Source organism: Nesoenas mayeri (genome assembly GCF_963082525.1).
Source record: "Nesoenas mayeri genome assembly, chromosome: 1".
Taxonomy (NCBI): Eukaryota; Metazoa; Chordata; class Aves; order Columbiformes; family Columbidae; genus Nesoenas; species Nesoenas mayeri.
This window is the reverse complement of record NC_137541.1, coordinates 54,525,702-54,545,991: the sequence shown is the minus strand read 5'-3', so window position 1 is coordinate 54,545,991 and position 20,290 is coordinate 54,525,702.

Below are 20,290 nucleotides of genomic sequence, written 5' to 3'. Positions count from 1 at the left end.
TATAATCAACACAATGACTCCATTTGGCACTTTTTAATGGAGCTGTCGCACTGCATATGCTGGAGCTTAAGTGCAACAAATCTTTCTGAGTTATTATTTCATTAACTGAAGTTTTGCCATTTCTTTAAATGAAAAGACACAAACTTCATGTTGTTAATCTTTACTTACAAATATACAGCCTTTGCTGTTAAATTATAATAATAATAGTAATAAATTAACTAAATAAACCAGTTCCAATCCTAGCCAGGGAGAGATTAAGTCTGAAAGAGCCCTCTCAGAATGATTGCTGTGTTCCTGATTGCACAGCAGTGCAGTTGGGCTCCTAAAGGTCAGGTAGCTGATCTACATTTATCACGCTAGACTCTATATGTAGCCAAGGAGAAAGAGAAGCACATCTAAGGGCAATTCGTCCTATTTGTCTTCAAGTAGCATTAATCACCCAGAAAAGCATCTGTCTGTCTCAGTCTCTTTCATTTTCTCATGTTCGAAGCTTAAACTTTGGGTTACTAAAGCTGAGAAAATTCCCAGCCACACATCAACATGTTGGTTCAGGCCCTATTGTCAGCTGGAAAAAACTGATTCATCTCCCTTGACAAAGTGGAGGACCCAATGTCACCTGTCTGTAGGATATTATTGTTGCACACACTTGATTAAAAAATGCTGAGTTCCTGTTTGGAAGATTTCTATTCCTTACTGCATGTCTTTTCAACATGCAGTTAATTTGTGAAAGTTAAGATTATACTGGTACAGAATTTACTCCAGGGACGTGAAGTCTTTGGACTTAGTATCTGTCAAACATTCACTATTAGTTCTGTAGTATGTATTTGGTTTAGAAACACTAAAGTCTGAAGTAAGTCATCGTCCTAGTCTGTTCCAACTAACATAAAATAGAATAAATTACTCTATTTTGACAGTGAAACAAGCATAATACAAGCCATTTAGAGTAAAAATCGCTTTTATCTGTCTTTTTTTGTTAATTTGGTGCTACTTCTCCCAAGACTGTATATATTTCAGAGGCTCACAAAGCAGCAGGCTGTTTTGTGAAAGGCTGATTGTGTGGCTACCACTGACACCAAGACCAGCAGCACCCTTAAAAAGCAAAGTCTTCCTCTTTGGCTGATTTTTACTATTGCAGCAGCAGAGGACAGCAGAGGAATAGTCCTGAGGGGGTCACCCTGGCTTAAGGGCTTCCTCCTTCTACCCAGAGCTGCTGTGGGGCTGCAATACTGTCTTCTTCATACATGAGGAGAGTCTGGGGTGATCCCATGCTATAGCAAATCCCAGCTTCAGAGAGGCTAGGAACTGCCATGGCAAGGTCTTACTTTATCCTTGAGACCACATTCCTCACTACTTCTTCACTTTGATGTAATCTCTAAGCCTGTTAGGACTCTAGTACAGTAAGTAAATTTTATATTAGGAAGCCAAGGTACATGAGACTAGGACACAGGGAGTGAGTAAAAGCTCATCTCATCTTTATATTCTTCTAAAATCTGTAGGACATGGTGGGGGCAAGACTATGCACAATATTAATCCCAGCTCCCTTTGTTATAGCAGAGAGTCACGGAGGCACTCCAAAGTCAGTTTTAGATGGACAATAAGCTCCAAAAGAGACTTTCTTCTAGCCAGAAAAGCGTAGCCAATAAACTGACTAGGAACAGGGTTTATACAATTGTTTAGCACTCTGACAACATAAAATAAAGTTTCAGATATCAGTTGAGTAAATTATTGGGGAACAGCAACATAAGAATAATGAGGATCCACAACGTGCACTCATACACTCACAAGAAACATAAAACAGAGGCATCTCACTCCAGGGTACTCACAAGAAATAATCACTCACCTGGGTTAGGTGAGGTCTCATTCAAGGATATATCCAGTAAATAACCACTCACCACAGGAGGAGGTGAGGCGCTCTCACTCTCGGGAAGTCTCCTTAGACGGTGTCCTAGTCTAAGGGGAGGGCTCCAGTTCACAGACCCGCTGCTCCAAGAAGACCACTCAAAGGGGATCTTCGGCAGGGATCCTGTTTTATAGCCTGGTCAGAACTGGCTGTGATCATTACAACATCGTCCAGAAGCTTCTCAGCTTCTCTGAGCACCTCCTTTGTTGAGGACCCTGTCAAGTGATTGAGGGTCCCACTCCTCTTGCTCCCACAGTGTGGAGGTGAAGTCACCTTGCATCGGGGTAAGGTAGGATGTGACTGTCTGCACCTTGGCCCCACTCTAGATCTGTATGTTGGGACAGACACAATGGGGCACAAAAGGTGCCAGCGAGCTATCAACTGCCCTATTGAAGGCTCTGGATCCCAGGGGGTTGTGCAACTGCCACACTGGGGTTACCTAAGGACTTCATATCTCTTATCCCTATAATTTACCATCGCTGGCCATTCATTGCAGGACATTCATTTATGTCTTTTTCATTCCAATAATGTAATTGTGGTTTTATATAATATTATCATTTAAATTAAAGCAACAAGGATAAAAAGACCTTTGAAAATTACATTAAGTCCAATGAAAAACAAGTTTAGACGTACATTTGATCACACTGATTACCTTGGTAATAATTTTAATTAAGTCTGCAAGATTTTATTTCTGCTAATGGACAATGACTCTCATCTCATTCATGTCCACTGAGACTTTTATTAGGAATATTTTTTTAGATTTTATCTGCTAGTGTGGAGTGAAGCAATTTAAAATTAGTACATATTCAAAATGCATGAGTTAAACTTGGCCATTATTTTAGTTGTAAATGCTTCAACATTAGGTTTAAAACTGAATTACTTCACCTGGCTCAAATATGTCATCAGAAAACAAGCTTTCTGAGATTGATTGAAAAAAACTATTTGGCTGGCTAACTTTAAGCCCATATTAATCACTTGGCATGGGTACCACTGAATCATGTTCTGAAGTATATTACTGGATCAGGGCCTTATGGTAATCTTGCCAGATTTTGCAACATACTTTGCATTTCTGTAGTAATTGTGAACACTCATTTTCTGCTGTGTGTGTAAGTGAATAGACTGTTTTGATGATTTAATGAAGTGAGGTTTCTGACAGATCCCCGTTGCACACTGACAAAAAGCTAAATGTCTCACTAGGTGTGACAGCTGCTGGAGAGCCAGACTTGATTCAGTGACATACTGAGAAGTGCAGGTTTGAGCATTGTGGATAGTTAAAAAGAGCACAGCTCATTTCCACAGCAAACCTACTAGAAAAGTGCTGTGCTCTAGCTATGGGATAGAGCCCCAAGAGAGCCCTGAAAAGACAAATATAATTCCCGAAGAATCCTGGCAACACAAAAGAGTGGTAGTTTTCTGGCATTTTAAACAGCAAGGGAATATGTGCAATCAAAATCTTTAAACCAGAACAAAGGCATAGGTCCAGCATATTGGTCAAATATCATTTCTCCTACAAATGTCAAGCATGATTGAAGGATGGGAAAAATTTTCTCAAATTACTTTCCTGTAATCATCCACAAACCAGTCCTTATTTTAATTCTATTTTTGCTCAAGAGTGTTGTCCCTTTTTATTTATCCAATAGTTCAACAAATACAGGTCAGCTTCTGAGCCTGGAAATAATTCACATAAAATTAATTGCAACTTTTATTATGAATTATTTGTAATAGATGGTCGATCATCTTGTCTACATTATGGTTTTATGTTCTTGCAGGAGAATGTATGACAGGGGACTCAATCAAAATAGTAGTGAATAAAAAGGCACTACCTGAGGTGCAGAGGTTTTTTGGTGGTTTGGGTTTGGTTGGTTTGTTGGTTTTCTTTTTTTTTTGGCCTTCTCATCATCTCATAATCAAATCTTTACAACATAGCTTGATAGTATTTGTTCCATTATTAAGCAATACAGTGTGGTTTGAAATTGAAGGGTCCTTTTTCATCATTTTAGGAGTTATATTCCATGTAAGTTTGTCTAATTTTTCATGACTTTTCCAGTTCTGTGTGAATATTTAAAAATCATGGTGTTTTATACACACACAGAGTTTCTTTCAGTGGAATATACATTATTATTTTGACACAGAGCTGATAAACACCCAACTAATTATTGAAACAAATGAAGGGCCAAGGTACCCAGTCACAGTAGAGCAGTGCTGCCCAAATTTCTTTCGTAATTTCCTTGCCCTTCATAGATTATGAAACTTTGGACATTTTCTTTCCATCTGCTTTTTTACTGTTGATCCTAGAAGGACCCAGTTTTTGCCTTTCAGCTGACAGATGAGTGGTCCTATTTTGCAGATATTAGTGGTATCATCACTCATTGTCTGTGCTGCAGCTGCAGGATAAGCCAAGGAGTGGAACCTGCCTTGCTGACTCATGTATGGCACCTCTTTTGCATACAAAGAGGAGAAGAAGTTTATTACTGGGATCCATGATTCAGTAATATGAAGGAGAAAGGCAGGTGATTTGCCCTGTAACTGGTTTCTGTATATCAGTCTAGTTGAGTCAGGCATGTCACTGACAATTTGCATGAGAGAAAGGAGAGCTGTCTGTCATGCCTGTGGTAGGTTTGGCTGCCACCCATTGCAGATTGGGACTGCAGATGCAATCCAGTCTATTGTTGTTGTTGTTGTTGTTAAATAGTTTTCATCCCCTGCATGTGGTGGTGTCTGGTGGTTGGCTGCGGTTAGATGCTCCTCAGCTAAGCAGTGGTGGCTCATTAACTAACCCTTGGCACACCCGTGGAGCTGTTCTGTTAGTAGATGAAGAGCACAAACAAATGGCACTCCTGGAACTTTGACTGGTGTGTCATTTCTGGCTTACACTGACACTTGTTTGGTGCCTGCCTGGAAGCATGCAGGCTCCCACATGCAGTGCAGAGCACTGAAAGGGGAAACTCTCTGCCACATCTGATTTGTCTTGCCGTATCTGAATAGAAGCTACGCTAGGAAAATATAGGACAGCTAACAGCAAATGGAAGACTGGGCATGAAAGAGAAATCTGTATGAACAAAAACATCTGTGCCTGGTACTTAGTGATACACATATTGACCTTGACTTTTTATTTTTTCTTTTGCAGAGTTTACATCTTTATCTGACACAGTGACTCATCATCTAACTTGCTATCTTGTCTGGTAATGTGAGCAGTTTTAAAATTGTTGCCACTAATATTAACAAAATAAGTACAAATCCACTCTCATAAGTGTAAATAAATACAATGCCATGGCCAAATATTTTTTATATAACAGTAATTAATAACTAGAAGAGAAAAATTTAAAGCAAGAAAAGAGCAAAGAAAAATATATTTAAAGAGATTCTTTTTATAGCACCCAGTTGCCATGGAAATACTGTAACAAGCTTGGATACTTCAAAGCTCCAGTTTCCAGTTCAGGCTCTGCTGTTTGCACTGCTCATATACTAGGTATGTACTATCTGCACTGCAGTGAAGCTCCCAAAAGCCTTATCAAAAGTGCTTCATATGAACAATACCTCTTCTGAACGAAACAAAACAAAACAAAAAAACCACAAACAAACAAACACAAACAAAAAATCCAAAAAAAACCAGCAAAGCCAAATTAACTGATAACAGACAATGCTCTCTTAAACTTTTCTCTCGTCTTTTATGTATTTTAGTAGGGCACCAAAAAAAAAAAAGAGCTGGTACAAGCCTCTTTGCACTGTCAAAATCTGAAAAGCACACGCTATAAACAGAACAGCTCTTTCCTTGAGGACAGTGGAGTCAATCCCCAAAAGAAATATATAAACCTTTCTAAAATCTTTGTATTTCTGTCACGATGGTGTCACACAAGAAAGCATAACACAGTGGCTTACTCCTACCTTACAAAGGTAACTACAAACTTCATAAAAGCTTGTGACAACACGTAACAGTTTTTCAAAAATATATCAGTTTTCCACATACGCACAATTTGCTAGTGCATCAGAGAGTTCACGTGCCTGCTCAGTAGCCCTCAGCAGGAGTTGTGCCGGTTATCTCCAAGCCTGCAGAAACATGCTTGAGTCATGAGAAAAGACCCTTAAAAGACTCTTAAAAGATCAATTACAAAGTACTGACCCTTTGCTTTTTTTCCCATATGTAACAAATAAAGGTTTCACCTTGGATAACCTGTACTGTGATTACTTTGTTTACTTCTGCCCTTTTAAGCTTCTGTTGGGTTCTTTGACACATACACACACGTGTGAATACACACAACAAGAAAATGACTAGACAATAACATGGAAATAGAAAAATTTATGTTGAGATCCCTCCAGCCAAAACCCATGAGTGCTGCCACTGGTGCAGAAACTGCTGCTCAGAGTTAAGCAAGGAGAATGCCTCCCTGACAGAAATATTGTTACTGCCAGAGCCAATGCTGAACTGCATTCACTGCATCACATGGTGAGTAACCAGCATTAGGGATGACTTAAGTAAAAGTTCCCCTCGCAGCTCATTTGTACTTCCCTACCTAATAGGATATCTCCAGTTCGCACTCTTCTAGGTATTTTTGAAATTTCATTTTAAGAGTATACTTTTGAATGGGATTTTTTTTTTTTCATTTTAGAGTGTACTTCACCCAGAAAGGCAATGCTCAGTGCTGAATCCGTCTCAATGTTTACTAAAATTCACTCTCTCCTCAGATAAAATCAGATGAAGAAGCATTGGGAATTTAATCTCTCTGACAGATCTGAAGTTTGTTACTTTGTTCTTTCCTTTGGAAATTATACACCCAGATGATCCTGTGATGTACACATTAATAAAATAAATTCCCAGGATGCCTAGCAACTTTGCTCTGTCCCACAGTCTAACATATGTCTTAGTTTAGAATTTTATAACATTCAGAAATAACTGACACTATCAACACCAGCAAAATGCTAGTGCAATATTTCTAAAACTGTCAATGACAGCTTCTGCTCTGAGGAAGCACACAGTTCATCCAAATTTGTTGGAGGCAGCAATTTAATCAAGCAACTACACTCCTATTTTATTTTTGCTCAGAAAAATCCCAGCGTTCAAAGGAATCACCTAATCTCTTTATCTGTTTGACATGGCAATACAGTCATGCAAGCAAGTACACTGGCATTCATAGATCACCTCTTGAACCTTCAGATGTTTTAAATGACATTTTTCTTATAGGCAGCCTTAGTCTGTGACTCCTCCAGACCAGAAGTCACTTACCAAGCTATTTCTTTCTTACCAGTTCTGAATGTGGTATTTTGTCTTTTTATTTTACTGATTATAGAAATATGCTATAACTTCTCTCCAAAGGAGCAGCACACTGCAAGACACACAAAAGACATGGCTTCTCTTCCAGTGTGGCATTTAAAATCTTCTATGGTTGGATCAAAGGCCTTTGATTCTCACAGTCCTGTTCAATAAATGAAAAGTGTGGTTTTGCTATTCACAGAGAAGTATTTTTTCTTTCATAAGAACACAATAATATTACAGAAGGTACATGCTCAGGTCTATCAGACAAAGTCAGAAAAAAATGTATTTTTCTCTGTGTTTGTCCTCATGATTGCCTTTACAGTGACTTTCAACCTTGCCTTCAGGGCCAATCCTTCATGTGGATTCAGTATTTCACCCCTGGTTCAGTTCTGGATACCACCCACAATAGTCCCTTCAGGAAAGATCTGAAGCATCTATTCATCTAAATTATTTCAGTTAGGCAATCAAATGTGATTCGAATGAATTTGGGTTGCAACATTAGGGTTGCTCACTGCTGAATATGTGAAGTCAACAAGACTCAAGACATTCTTCAGTATTTTTTAAAAGCCTAGGAGAAGTTATTGATTTAATATAGTGAAAAATCAGCTCAATCCTGTAAAATATTTCAGCTCCTATTTCAACATGACATTTTAACTTGAGCTTTTGGGCCTAATTCTCAGCAATACAACTCTACTTTGGAGGCTTTCTGGTCTTTATACGGGAAAAGTGAAAGAGCAAAGATTGTAAAAACCTAGGGTAAACTCATTACCATTAAACCCATCCTTGCTGCCCCCTGCTCATTGATCCCTCCCCTGCAGCTCATTGAAATTCAAAAGCTTTGACCAATTTGTCATTATATTTAAAATACAAAGCTGTTTCCCACTTTTCTCATGAAAAGCACTGAAGGTTCCCTGAGTCAAGATGTAAGAGAATAAGGTTCTGTTTTGAATCATTTATTCCTTTTATATTTTCTTTTTAAGCACCTGAATTTAAAAACTGATATCTCATAGAATTATAAGATCTCAAATGGCACCTTTAAACTATCAGGGAAGCAATTTTCTTAGCTTCCCAATGAGACCCATCAATCACATTTGTCCAGCAAAGTACCAAGATGAAAGAGACTGAATACTTTGCTTATTTTAGTATATAGCAAGCTCCTTTAGGTTATTTTTAAGAAATCTCTGTGGTTGTCATTGCAGAACTGGCCATGGGTAATGAACCCATTAAGTTTTGCAGCTGTGGAAAAATCAAAAAAATATTTCAAATAATTTTAGAAGCACATTTGCAAAACTGTGTTGCTATGGCATATGTCATGCGGGGAATGTAAGAGGATAAGAGTTAGTCTAAAGGTTTTTGAAAATCACCTACAGGAAGACTTTGGGACTTAAATGCTGCTGATGAATGTGGGCCACCAAAGGTTCAGCTGATAAAAGAGGGACCACATGATATCTGCTTCTGTTACTCTGGGACAGAGTGCATGTAGTTACATACAGAGATGAAGATCAGAATTTAGAGGTATGATAGCGAGGCTCTGTACAGACAGACCTTTCTCAGAAATTTTCAAAACATTCTAAGATAAATCACTATAAATATTTATAACAAACTTGGCATTTTATAACTTTAGATAATTTCCTTTGAATTATACATGGGTAAATGTCAAATGAAAGTGCCTTTTTTTTTTGAGAACCATGGGTGATTATTTATTCATGTATAACAAGGGCATTTATCACTTTTGTATAAGATCCAGTGAGAATCAATGATTCTGAAAACCATACATTTGCAGACACTTTTCCGTGTCCCTGCTGACTTCATGAAAATAACAACAAAAACATAGTTTGTGGTTTTCACTACTGCTCTCTTGGGCTTGGCCCACTTGAAGCAGGCAGCTCAAAAGTAACCTGGTGGAGGCTGTTTTGCTCCGTTATAATTTTAATTGCAATAAACTATATGGAGAGAGGAGTCTGGAAAATATGGGAGGAACAGAAACCAGTCTGTTGAATACAAATTATATTTTCAGCTGTTCTGTAAACAGATCTCCAAGATTAATTTCCAACACATGGAAATGCTTCTATAGCTAGTACATGCTACAGGGCTGACTGCTGAGAAAGTGGTCACTAGTGGGGAGAAAAAAAGCAAGGGGGAGAAAGAGAGGAGAAAGAGATTTATTTTAAGTAATAGCAACATTACTCCTCTGAGGTGAATTAGGATATTAAAGTATCAGTGAGGCAGATAACGCTGATTTACCAAGTGCAGGGTCAGTACAGCACAGTCATGTGGGTTTGAAGGCGGAGTTACAGAAACAAAAACTCCTGGAAGCATTTATGGGATGCCTGGCTCAGACTCAGGAAACAGGAATCCTCCTGCCTTTACACAAAGCAACACACACTCTTAAACTGAGGAGCGGTCTTGCAGATTTTGATAGGAGTCACACTGTTTTAAATTTATCAAAGTAAAGCCTTTGAATACGCTAAACCAAGCTGAAATCTAAAGAGCTCTAGCAGACTTAAAGGTCCAGAAATATTTACCACTATAAAGAAATGTTTTGGGGGTGTATTTTTCAGTACCAAGAAACAATTCTCGTGTCTTATTGTCTTTGCACTAAGCAGGGTTAAGCACTAAGATTTGCCCTAGTCTCACACTATGCTTGATTCAAGTCTTTAGTTTCTTACTTATCTTCCTGTATATTCTTGCCTGGAAAGATACATGGGGCATGACATGTCCAAAGTAGACTATTTGATAAATCTACTTGAAATCATATAGGAATAACTCTAATTTTAACTACTTCCTGAGCAGTTCAAAACAAAATATGTATGTTTTATGGAGAGTATTCATTCAATATTCTTTTTTCACAGTTAGAAATATAAACTGGACAGTGCATTTCTCATTTGCTGAGAGTTGGAACTTAACTTTCTACTTTGCATTTTTAAATGAAAATATTTCCACTGAAATACATTTCCTTCTGATCCAAATAACTAAGCTCAAAAGACACACATATACGTCTTTCTGGAAAATAAACTAACTTCATATAAATGAGGATTTCTTGATTTAGCATTGTGCTGACTGAAATTTTTGCATTAGGGATCATCTAATTTTCATGATGATGTCAAAAAGAAAACAGAAAAAAAATGTGCACACATTTTCCTATTATTCACACTGCCTCAGTTTCCTTTGGAAATGGGGATAATTCTTCCCTGGCTGACGTGTGGATTAACAAGTTGAAATCAGAGAAGTGCATTCATGTGATCATCTGTAAATGCAAAACAGCAAACATGGGACAACACCTCAACAGCCAGGAGAAGTAGAGAGAAAGAAGTAATATCTTTCATGAGATTCAGCCTGTAAAAGGGCTAATAAAGCAAATGAGATTCCAATGTGTGGACACTTTGATATGTGTCTGACCTTGACTCAGCATAAGCAATTAGGGTGGGAGGTGAACATACAGCTAAACACAGGAAAATAAAAAAATTTTTTAGCAAACTGTTCCTCAGAGACCATCCAATTTGTCATCTCCTGCTGAAGATCCGACTAAAAGGATTTCTCACCATGGGCCTGTCCAGGATCGTTGTGCAGGATTCCGTCTGCAGCAGCAGAAAGTAACTTCAGAAAAAAAGTATAAAAAGTTGTGTAATAGAAAGTTAAACACAAAGCACCTATTTTCTTCAACATAACCATCCTTTTTTCTTTCTCCAGATCCTATACCTGACTACATGAAATTTTTACACCTATGTGTTAGTTAGTGAGATTGGAGGAGTCTAAGGGTGTCAGCATAACTTGAACTGCTTTGTACCTCACCAAAACATTAATCTTTAGTGATGTCTTCTCAGTTTCCAGTGTCAATACATTTGATGCACTGCGGGTTATACATTCTAGCAGACAACTTTGTGCTTTACCTGCTGAGGAAAACTAACTTCCTTAATAAAGACACAGCAGGGTCCTTCACTGATCCTGAAAACAGCTTATCCACTTAGAGATTTCAGAAGACACCCTTCTGTCCTAAGCACATTCATTCTGCAGCCTGGGAGGGAAGATTCGTCTCACCTCCCTCAAGAAACCTTCATGGTCAGTGCTCACACCTAGGCTGCTTTAAGTGACAGACTGAAAGAGGCGCTCACAGCATGTGATTCATCTCACCTATCTCCAATGCCTAGTTTAGCATAAGATAAATTGTGCTCTAAAACTGTCCATTTTTCTCCACTGACTATAATACAGACTAATAACTGGGGGAGCACCAAGTCATTAGCTCCGACTCAGGTGTCAATGACTGCTCAAGGATGAATTCCAGTCACTGTGACCACCACTTAATGAAGACATATCCAAAATAGATTTAAACCTGCAGCATCTAATCTGTACTTTGGCATGGTACTTTGCACAGGTAGCAAATTGAATCCGAGAAGCTGGCCCAAACCTGCTGCACCTGGTAGGGTGCTGCAGCAGGGCAAAACCATTGGTACAGTCAAAAGTAACATAGAATAATTTTGGTTCAAATTGACCCTCAAGATCATCAAGTCCAAATATTAACCTAACTCTGGCACTAAACCACGTCCATAAGAACCTCATCTATATGCCTTTTAAACACCTTCAGGCATGATGACTCAACCACTTCCCTGGGCAGCTTGTTCCAGTGCTTGACAACCCTTTTTGTGAATAACTGTTTCCTAATATCCAACCTAAACCCACCATGGTGCAACTTGAGGCCATTTCCCCTCATCCTATCCTTTGCCACTTGGGAGAAGAGACCAACACCCTCCATGCTACAACCTTCTTTCAGGTAGTTGTAGACAGCAATAAGGTCTCCCCTCAGACTCTTTTTCTCCAGGCTAAACAGTCCCAGTTCCCTCAGGTGCTCCTCATCAGACTTGTGGTCCAGACTCTTCACCAGCTTTCTTTACCAAGAAATATGTTTGCAATGAACACCAGGGAGGCTCGTTGTTAAATCAGAAACTAATGGTTCTGCTGCTTAGAGAGCATAAGTTCTCCATGCTCGGGAGAAAGTACCGAGCAGTAGGGAATAAAGATAAGGATGAAGAGACAGACAATGTGAAATTACAATTACTATTGTCCTCCTTTGAACTCTCTCTGGTACCTCAATGTCTTTCTTGTAGTGAGGGGCCCAAAACTGAACGCAGGATTCAAGGTGCAGGGGGACAATCACTTCCCTAGTCCTGCTGGCCACATTATTCTTGGTGCATGTCAGGATGCTGTTGGCCTTTTTGGCCACCTGGGCACACTGCTAGCTTGTGTTCAGTCGGCTGTCGATCAACAACCCTAGGTCCTTTTCCACCAGGCAGCTTTCCAGCCACTCTTCCTCAAGCCTGTAGTCTTTCAAGGGATTGTTGTGACCCTAGTGCAGGACCCGGCACTTGGCGTTGTTGTACCTCATACAATTGGCTGCAGCCCAACAATACAGCTGGTCCAGATGCCTCTGAAGAGCCCTCCTGCCCTTCAGCAGATTCACACTCCTAACCAACTTCATGTCATCTGCATACTTACCAAGGCTGCACTCAATTCCCTTGGCCCACAAAATACAAAGATATGAAATCAAACTGTCCCTAATACTGAGCCCTGAAGAACACCACTTGTGACCTGCCACCAACTGGATTTGACTCTGTTCACTGCAAGTCTTTGGGCCTGGCTATCCAGCCAGCTCTTTACCCAGTGCAGAGTATGCCTATCCAGGCCAGGAGCTGTCAGCTTCTCCAAGAGCATGCTGTGGAAACAGTGTCAAAGGATTTACTAAAATCTAGGTAGGCAACATCTACAGACTTTCCCTCATCCACTAAACAGGTCACCTTGTCATAGACGGAGATCAGGTTGGTCAGGACCCGCCTTTCATAAACCCATGCTGGCTGGGCCTGATCACATGTTTGTCTTGTACCTGACACATGATGGATCTCAGGATGATCAGCTCCATAACCTTCCCTGGCACAAAGGTCATGTTGACACTCCTATAATTACCCAGATCCTCCTTCTGGCTGTTCTTGTAGATGGGTGTCATGTTTGCCAACTTCCAGTCAACTAGAACATCCTTATTTAGCCAGGTCTGCTAATTGAAAGCAGCTTGGTGAACACTTCTGCCAGCTCTCTAAGTACCCTTGGGTGTATCCCATGTGGTTCCATAGATTTAGGTGTGTCTAAGTGGTGTAGCAGGTTGTCAACCATTTCCCCTTGGATTATTGGGGCTTCATTCTGCTCCCTGTCTCTGTCTTCTGGCTCAGGAGAACACAACAGTAGCCAGGAAGCACTGGAATTTATTACTCACTTCTCAATGAAATATGTTTGCAATGAACACCAGGGAGGCTCGTTGTTAAATCAGAAACTAATGGTTCTGCTGTTTAGAGAGCATAAGTTCTCCATGCTTGGGAGAAAGTACCGAGCAGTAGGGAATAAAGATAAGGATGAAGAGACAGACAATGTGAAATTACAATTACTATTCAGGTGTCTTGCTCTTTTAATGAATTTTTAAAGACTAGTTGTTGTTCAGTTACACATACTTAAATTTAGTTGAGCTGTATTATATAGTGCATTCTTATCTACAGAAGGTTTGTAGATCCTAAAAATATCCTGCAGCTTCCTAAATATACTTTGAACAGCCCTAAACCGTAGTCTAAAAAGACACACAAAGTCTCCTTGTATTTAATGTCAAGAACACCAATAGCTTTACTTATATGTAAAATTAAGCAGATGTACAAGTTTTGGCCAGATAAACTATGGAATGAAAATTAACATGGAATACAATTTTAAAGCTACTCTCTAAAAAGTGCATTTTGTCATTCTTCTGCCTTCTTTTTTTTAGAATATTTAAATTTGATGTCTGGCCTGAAATTTATCATTTCCCATATCATAATCTTTTGACAATCAGTTCTGCTCATTAGGTAGTTTTTCTGCTAAATTAAGTCTTGTGCTTTCAGTGGTTGGTGTGGTTGGCTTAGGAAAGGAATTGTATTTTAACACTAAATAAAATTTAGCTTCATTTTAATCTAAGAAAATATATGAGGGTATGTAATGAAAAGTGATGAAGGAAAGGAATCTAGTAAACTGGTGCTTCAAGAAAACCTGGTAGATAGAAAGCCAAGAAGTCAGATGGATGGTGTGAAAAGTAATGTAAAATTACACCAGTTGAATCTGATTGAAACCAAATCAAAACCCTTCAACTATGTTTCTGCACAAATAATACTTTATTGTAGCTCCTTTAGCTACAAATTTTGCACCATCAGCATACCATATGAATAAAAACTAGATTTATGTCCCTGTGAGATGGGGTAATTTGCTATACTTGCTCTGTCTTATCCCAGCTGCAGAATAAATCAATAACAAACTAGGTGAACAAGTGCATGGAGACTGTTAGTTAGTAAACAAGCTTGTGCTTCTTCTAATGTATCTCACTCTTACCTTCAGAGAGAGGAAACACACTCAGGGTCCATAGGGTTCAAGGAAAGCTTACTCCAAATAACTTATTTTATTCAGACCAAAAAACTCTTTTATTAAACCAGATATACTGGAAGAAGAGTATTTGACAGATGTAATCAAGACATCCTGTTATTATACAGCAGTCGTTAGAATTCAGCATTGGTCTTGTGGCAGCATAACTGAGATTTTTGAATAGGCCCAAGAGCAATGAAGTGCCGTGTCAACTAATTTGCTGGCATCACAGTGGTTATCAATTCGCCAAGCAGTAAAGTATTACCCCTCCACTACAACTGAAGGTAATACAGTGGTAATTCATTTTGTTTTACAGACTACAACTCTCTTGCACACTTGCTGGGGCTGACAGCAGTGACTTCTGGAACTGCTTGTATGTTACTCTTAAAGAATTATGGATTGACTACACTACAGTTCAGAATGAGGTTGAATTGGAATGGTTCTTACGTCTCCCTGGAGTCATGTTGTCCACATTTAGCTCAGCAGAAGTTTCTCCTGTTCTTCCCGCCTACCCATTAAAGTGAAAACCTTAACTTCCCATACATATGTATGTGGAGAAGTTAATTTCTGCTGGTTCACATCTCTCATCTTGTTGGTATGCACTCATTTTCCCTGGGAAGAACATCTCCACTTCAGAGAGCAGTAGAGTAGAACAAGAAGTATCTCTAAGACTGTATCCAAATCAAACAGTACCAGTGACTGTGTTCCAGCCTACAGAGAGATGAATTGTAGCCTTACACCTCTGAACACATGAACCAAGAGAATTTTCTTAAGTTTTCAAAATTAACCCACTGCAGAATTACGAAGATCAGTACCGAAGAAAATTATGCAGAGACGTCGTCCCTCTAATCTGATATTTTTCAAGTCTAGGGGAATTTTCATTTTCACAGGTTAATTAAATTGCAATGACAGCAAAAATCTTTATGTACAACAGACTCTAATTCCTACCTCACAGTATATAACTTAAACTCTCTAAATTTAACTGATGCTTATTGCTTGTCTCCTTATATTCAACAATTACCATGTCTTGGTGGTGTTATTTGCCAGCTGACTACTATTTTTGCCATATACTATTAGTGAAATTGCAAAAGCAATATATACTTCTCAGAAAAATTATATTGCTCTATTATCAAAGAGAATAACTAGTTGGATTTTAAACTGAAACACACAAATTGCTTGGTTTGGTTTTGTTTGGTTTTGTTCTGTTTTTCATTTTTCTTTAAAGCAACACCATTCAGCTTTCTGATTCCACAAGAAAGGGACTGGACAGCCTTTGGACATCTCCTGCACAAAAAAAAAATGCCTTCAGTACTGCCTTTCCCCGGTAATAAAAATTGTGACTGATTCCTTAAGGACATTTGAGTTGCATAGGTATACATGTATATAGTTTATAAGACCTGCAGAATTTCACTCAGTGCTTCTGTAAAGATATAGTTCTGTTACATAATAGAAGCCAAGAGTATTTTTTAACTAACTCAGACTTTATAGTAAAAAAAGACTTTGTTTTTTTGTTTGTTTTGTTGCCTCAGGAATAACAGAGAAAAATAAAATCATTGGATTTCCTAAAAGAAAAACCTTCATTGAACTTTTCTGTTTTAGATTTGCAACACATAAAAAAGAGTAGTACGCTTCCTAATTCAACACCTGCCTGTACAAAAAATTGACCAGGCTTGACATTTAATGTAGTTCCTAGTCTCACTGAATCTTGTTCCTGGAAATGGTATCATACATCAGCTGAGCGATGTCTTAGATCTTACCCTTGCCTAAAGAGGTAAAGCCCATTAAGAATTATTGATAATTATACTGTAATTTTTCCTGCAGAGGTAGAAACAATGTTCAATTAAATACAGCACACACTGTTGATGTTTCTACTGGCAAAACAAGCCCTAACAATGCTTCCTGCTGCACTTGAGATGTCTATAGAGAGCCCCTAGCATTTCCTGTGTTGTCTCTTACATTACTTTTTACAGATGGCTTTTTCAAAATTGATGTTTTGAGTAGCACTGGTTTTGCTTCCCCACCCAAGCATAAGAATGAGGCCTCAGTGCCTTGGTCCATTGTCAAGAGAGCATATTCAAATGCAATATAAACTGGAGGTGGCCTGATTAGCTTGTTTGTTTTGTCTTTCATTGTACTATTCATGATTTCCTGAAATCCAAAATGCTGCTGTTATTCCTCAGGCTGGGAGTTAGCAACTTTTTAATGTTTCAATGACGTCGTTCCTTCTGTGAGCAGCTAAGATTTGTATTGATACAACGTTTTGCAGCACCCTGGAGAGTTCAGCAGTACAGCTCAATGCCACTGTAATTGTTCCCAGCAGAGTAGTCCAAGTCAATGACCTGTATTGTCGAGCTGTATTACTTTTTGATGCCATCATTTATTGTGTAATAAGCAGTCCAACGGAACTACCCTCTACAGCATCTGTCTCTTCACCCACTTTTCTGGGGAGTGTAATTTTTGTAAATTTTGGCTATATGTTGGTTTAAATTTTTTCAGGCATTTTTTCAAATTTCCTTTCTGTGTTCGGAGTTGTAGAAGTCCACAGTTTGCCCTCCAAACCACAGAATTCTAGAACACACACAACCCTATAACCAGATGCCCATCTTTATGAGAGTCAACTCTATATTTATTACATATTTTTAATGTAAAAATTTGATGCTGAAATTGCTCCCAAAGAATGCAAAGTTCACTGAGGTTAGTAGGAATCTGCCTGATGTTTTCAGCAGATTTCTGGAGGCTGTTGCAGTCCTATTTAAAGAAGGAGCGGCTGGATCTGTTGCAGCATGAGGATTAGCAGCAGAGAGGTTAGAGAGGGTGATGTTCTGACCATGACAGTCTAGAGACAGGTAAGATTACATTTGTAGGGCAGAAATAACTCTTACTAGATGACTGAAGGAGTTGTACGGGGTTGAAACATTTGGAGGAACACGTGACACTCTTCAAGTCTCAGATAGGAGAGGTAGCTTTAAAAGCCAACATAGACAGAGAATAATGGATATGAGTCTGACCTGTTGAAACACATGATGATTGCTTCTCCTGTCAGAGTCAGTCTCAAATTCCCTTAAAATCAGGAATAATTTCATATGCAGACAGGTTGCTTAGGAGACCTTCTCTTTTCATGTGTCAGTCAAAATTATGATAATTTATTTATTATTTCAGCTTCTGAGATCAGTATTAAAGAATGTAAATCTACTTTGTCTGCTCTTTAAAACTCACATATGAGAGCATATTCAAAACTATTTGTAAAGAAGAATAAGAGGAATTAAATGAAAGCTCTGGTATTTCCAAGTAGTCTGCAGGGGCACTTTATATTTGCACAGTTATGTTTGTACTGTATGGCAGCACTCAGGGAAAAAAAAAAAAAAAAAAAAAAAGGACATTATATAATCCTGATACAAATTTGCTTGATTTAAATTACTAGATTATTCTTCTATCAGTTAATAAAAATATCACAGCCTTCGATTCTTAGATTTCAAAATGAATACTTTTATTTGTGCCTTAGGTATTCACCCTAGCAATGGAAAAGCTCCTGTAGAGATTAAGTTAGCAAGCCACTTAGCACAGTGTGATTAGTAGTAAATCCAACTCAGAAAGCACTGCAATGGCAAGTGAAACCCAGCTGCTGGGAATAACAAAGAAATTGCCAAGGCAGCAGGAGTGGGGCTGCCCATGCAGGGCCAACCTGGGAACAGAAGTGATCCCTGCACAGTCAGGCAGGTCAAGAAAAAGCGACAGACATTATTAAAATAGCCAATGTTTCTTATTAGTTAGTACATGTAACTGTGTTACACTCACTAGAGTCAACTCAGATACATACAATTTCCAGTGGAATAACTTTGAATGCAACAGCCTTTCATTCTTGTTTCATTATTTGTCCTAATTGGGGGAGAAAGACCACAGTATCTCATTTCTACACATATACATGGAAACTGTCGCAGGTGGTCATTTTTCTTCAACAATCATTTTTATGCAACAATTATTTTGATTTTTGCATTTACCATCCAAGTGCAAAGAATTTCCAGCACAGCAAACTCAGCACAGTTCATCTGTGACATTGAGGCACTAAATTCCAGATGTCAGCCACTGTCCTCAAGACAGGGACCACAGGTTTACAAGCGAGGTCCCTGGGTGAGAATGAGCAGGGGCGTTTTAGGAGGACTGCCAGCTGATTCAGTTAAATGAATGACTCAAGTTAATGGTCCACTTGATTTCTCTAGTTTCTTTTTCCTTTAGCTCAGATCTATCTCACTGTTCTGAGATGAGGACATTTTCTTTTCTGCATGCTTCTCTGAAGACCTAACTGATTACTCAGATTTGGATGACTTGTGCCCTAGGATATTTTTAGTGTAATTCCTGTGTGAGTGTTTGTTACTTAAAAATCAAGTAGTGTGAACTTGTCATATAGAATTTCACCACTTGTGAAACATTCACACTCAATTTGTACTTAATCTGTTTGTTCTTCTATATGTCTCCCATCATTCTGCTCTGTCATTCAGCCAAGGAGCAATGACTGCCCTCCTGTTCTTCAATCACACTATGAAAAGAAAGAAACAGAACAGATGTAAGGTACATAGCCAGAAGTTTTGTTTAGTCCCTAACATCAAAACATATTAAAAAAGCTGATCTTCTGTTGCATCATCAAAATAATCATTTACCTTTTACTTTTTTTCATATTCTGGACTGTTTTCCTGGGGGGTCAATAGAATTGTACAAGAATACTTCACATTCAGAAGATGTCTTCAGGTTCATAAAAGCTAAATTAAAAATAATAATGAAATATTAAATTTGGGAGAAGCTTTATCTGTCAAGGAGGATTAATAGGTCAAGTAGGTGCAATCTGGCTCTTCAGCCGGGAATTTACATATTTCCTGTAGTTTCAGACTGCTCCCTTATTGAGTTTCTTATCCTATTCAGCCATCAAATTACATTCTTCGCTTAATTTCTACTCTTCATTTTTTATATCCCCCCCAGGTATAATTTGAAGTATATCAAACAAAGTGAAAACTTTCTAAATCAATTTTGCAAGTCCATTCCATCCTACTTCCAAGGTAGGGTTTGATCACAGACCCTCCCCCAAGGGCCACCTTACCTCCTCCTGCTCAAACCCTGAGAAAGTCTGATTTCTAATGAGGTGGAGCCATCTGGTGTCTGTCACTTAAGTCATGCATTCCTCTAACTTGCTTAAAAAAGGTAAGTTGCTTTAATACTATGACCTTCTGAAATAATTAATGATCTCTCTTTATTGCATACCCCTTTCCCCCAGTCTTTTATAATATTTTTAAATATTCTTTCCACCTTATTCTCATATTCTTATCACATGAAATTCAACACAGCATTTAAGTTCCTTAAGTACTATATTAAGCGAAGTTTCAACACACAAGGACAACTGTGGAAAGGGACAAGAAAGGAAAACCCCACTTGCCTTTTTAAATGTTTGAGGAACTCTAACTTAGAATTTCCTACAAGGCCCTTAGAATGTCAGTTCCTGAGCACAAACCCACTGATTTCTAGGTAAGCCTTATCCCACAGCACAGCACTACCTGCTCCATGAGCCAGATCCCTATTGATGAGTTTATCACGTCTGCTTCGATGATTGACACCTGTGTTTTCACAGATAACAAAGGACACGGATTACTTCCGATGTTGACAGTACACACTGAGTTAAGAGGAAATCCAACTGTATTGAGCAATGCATTGGTCCAGGCTTCACCAAAGGACCT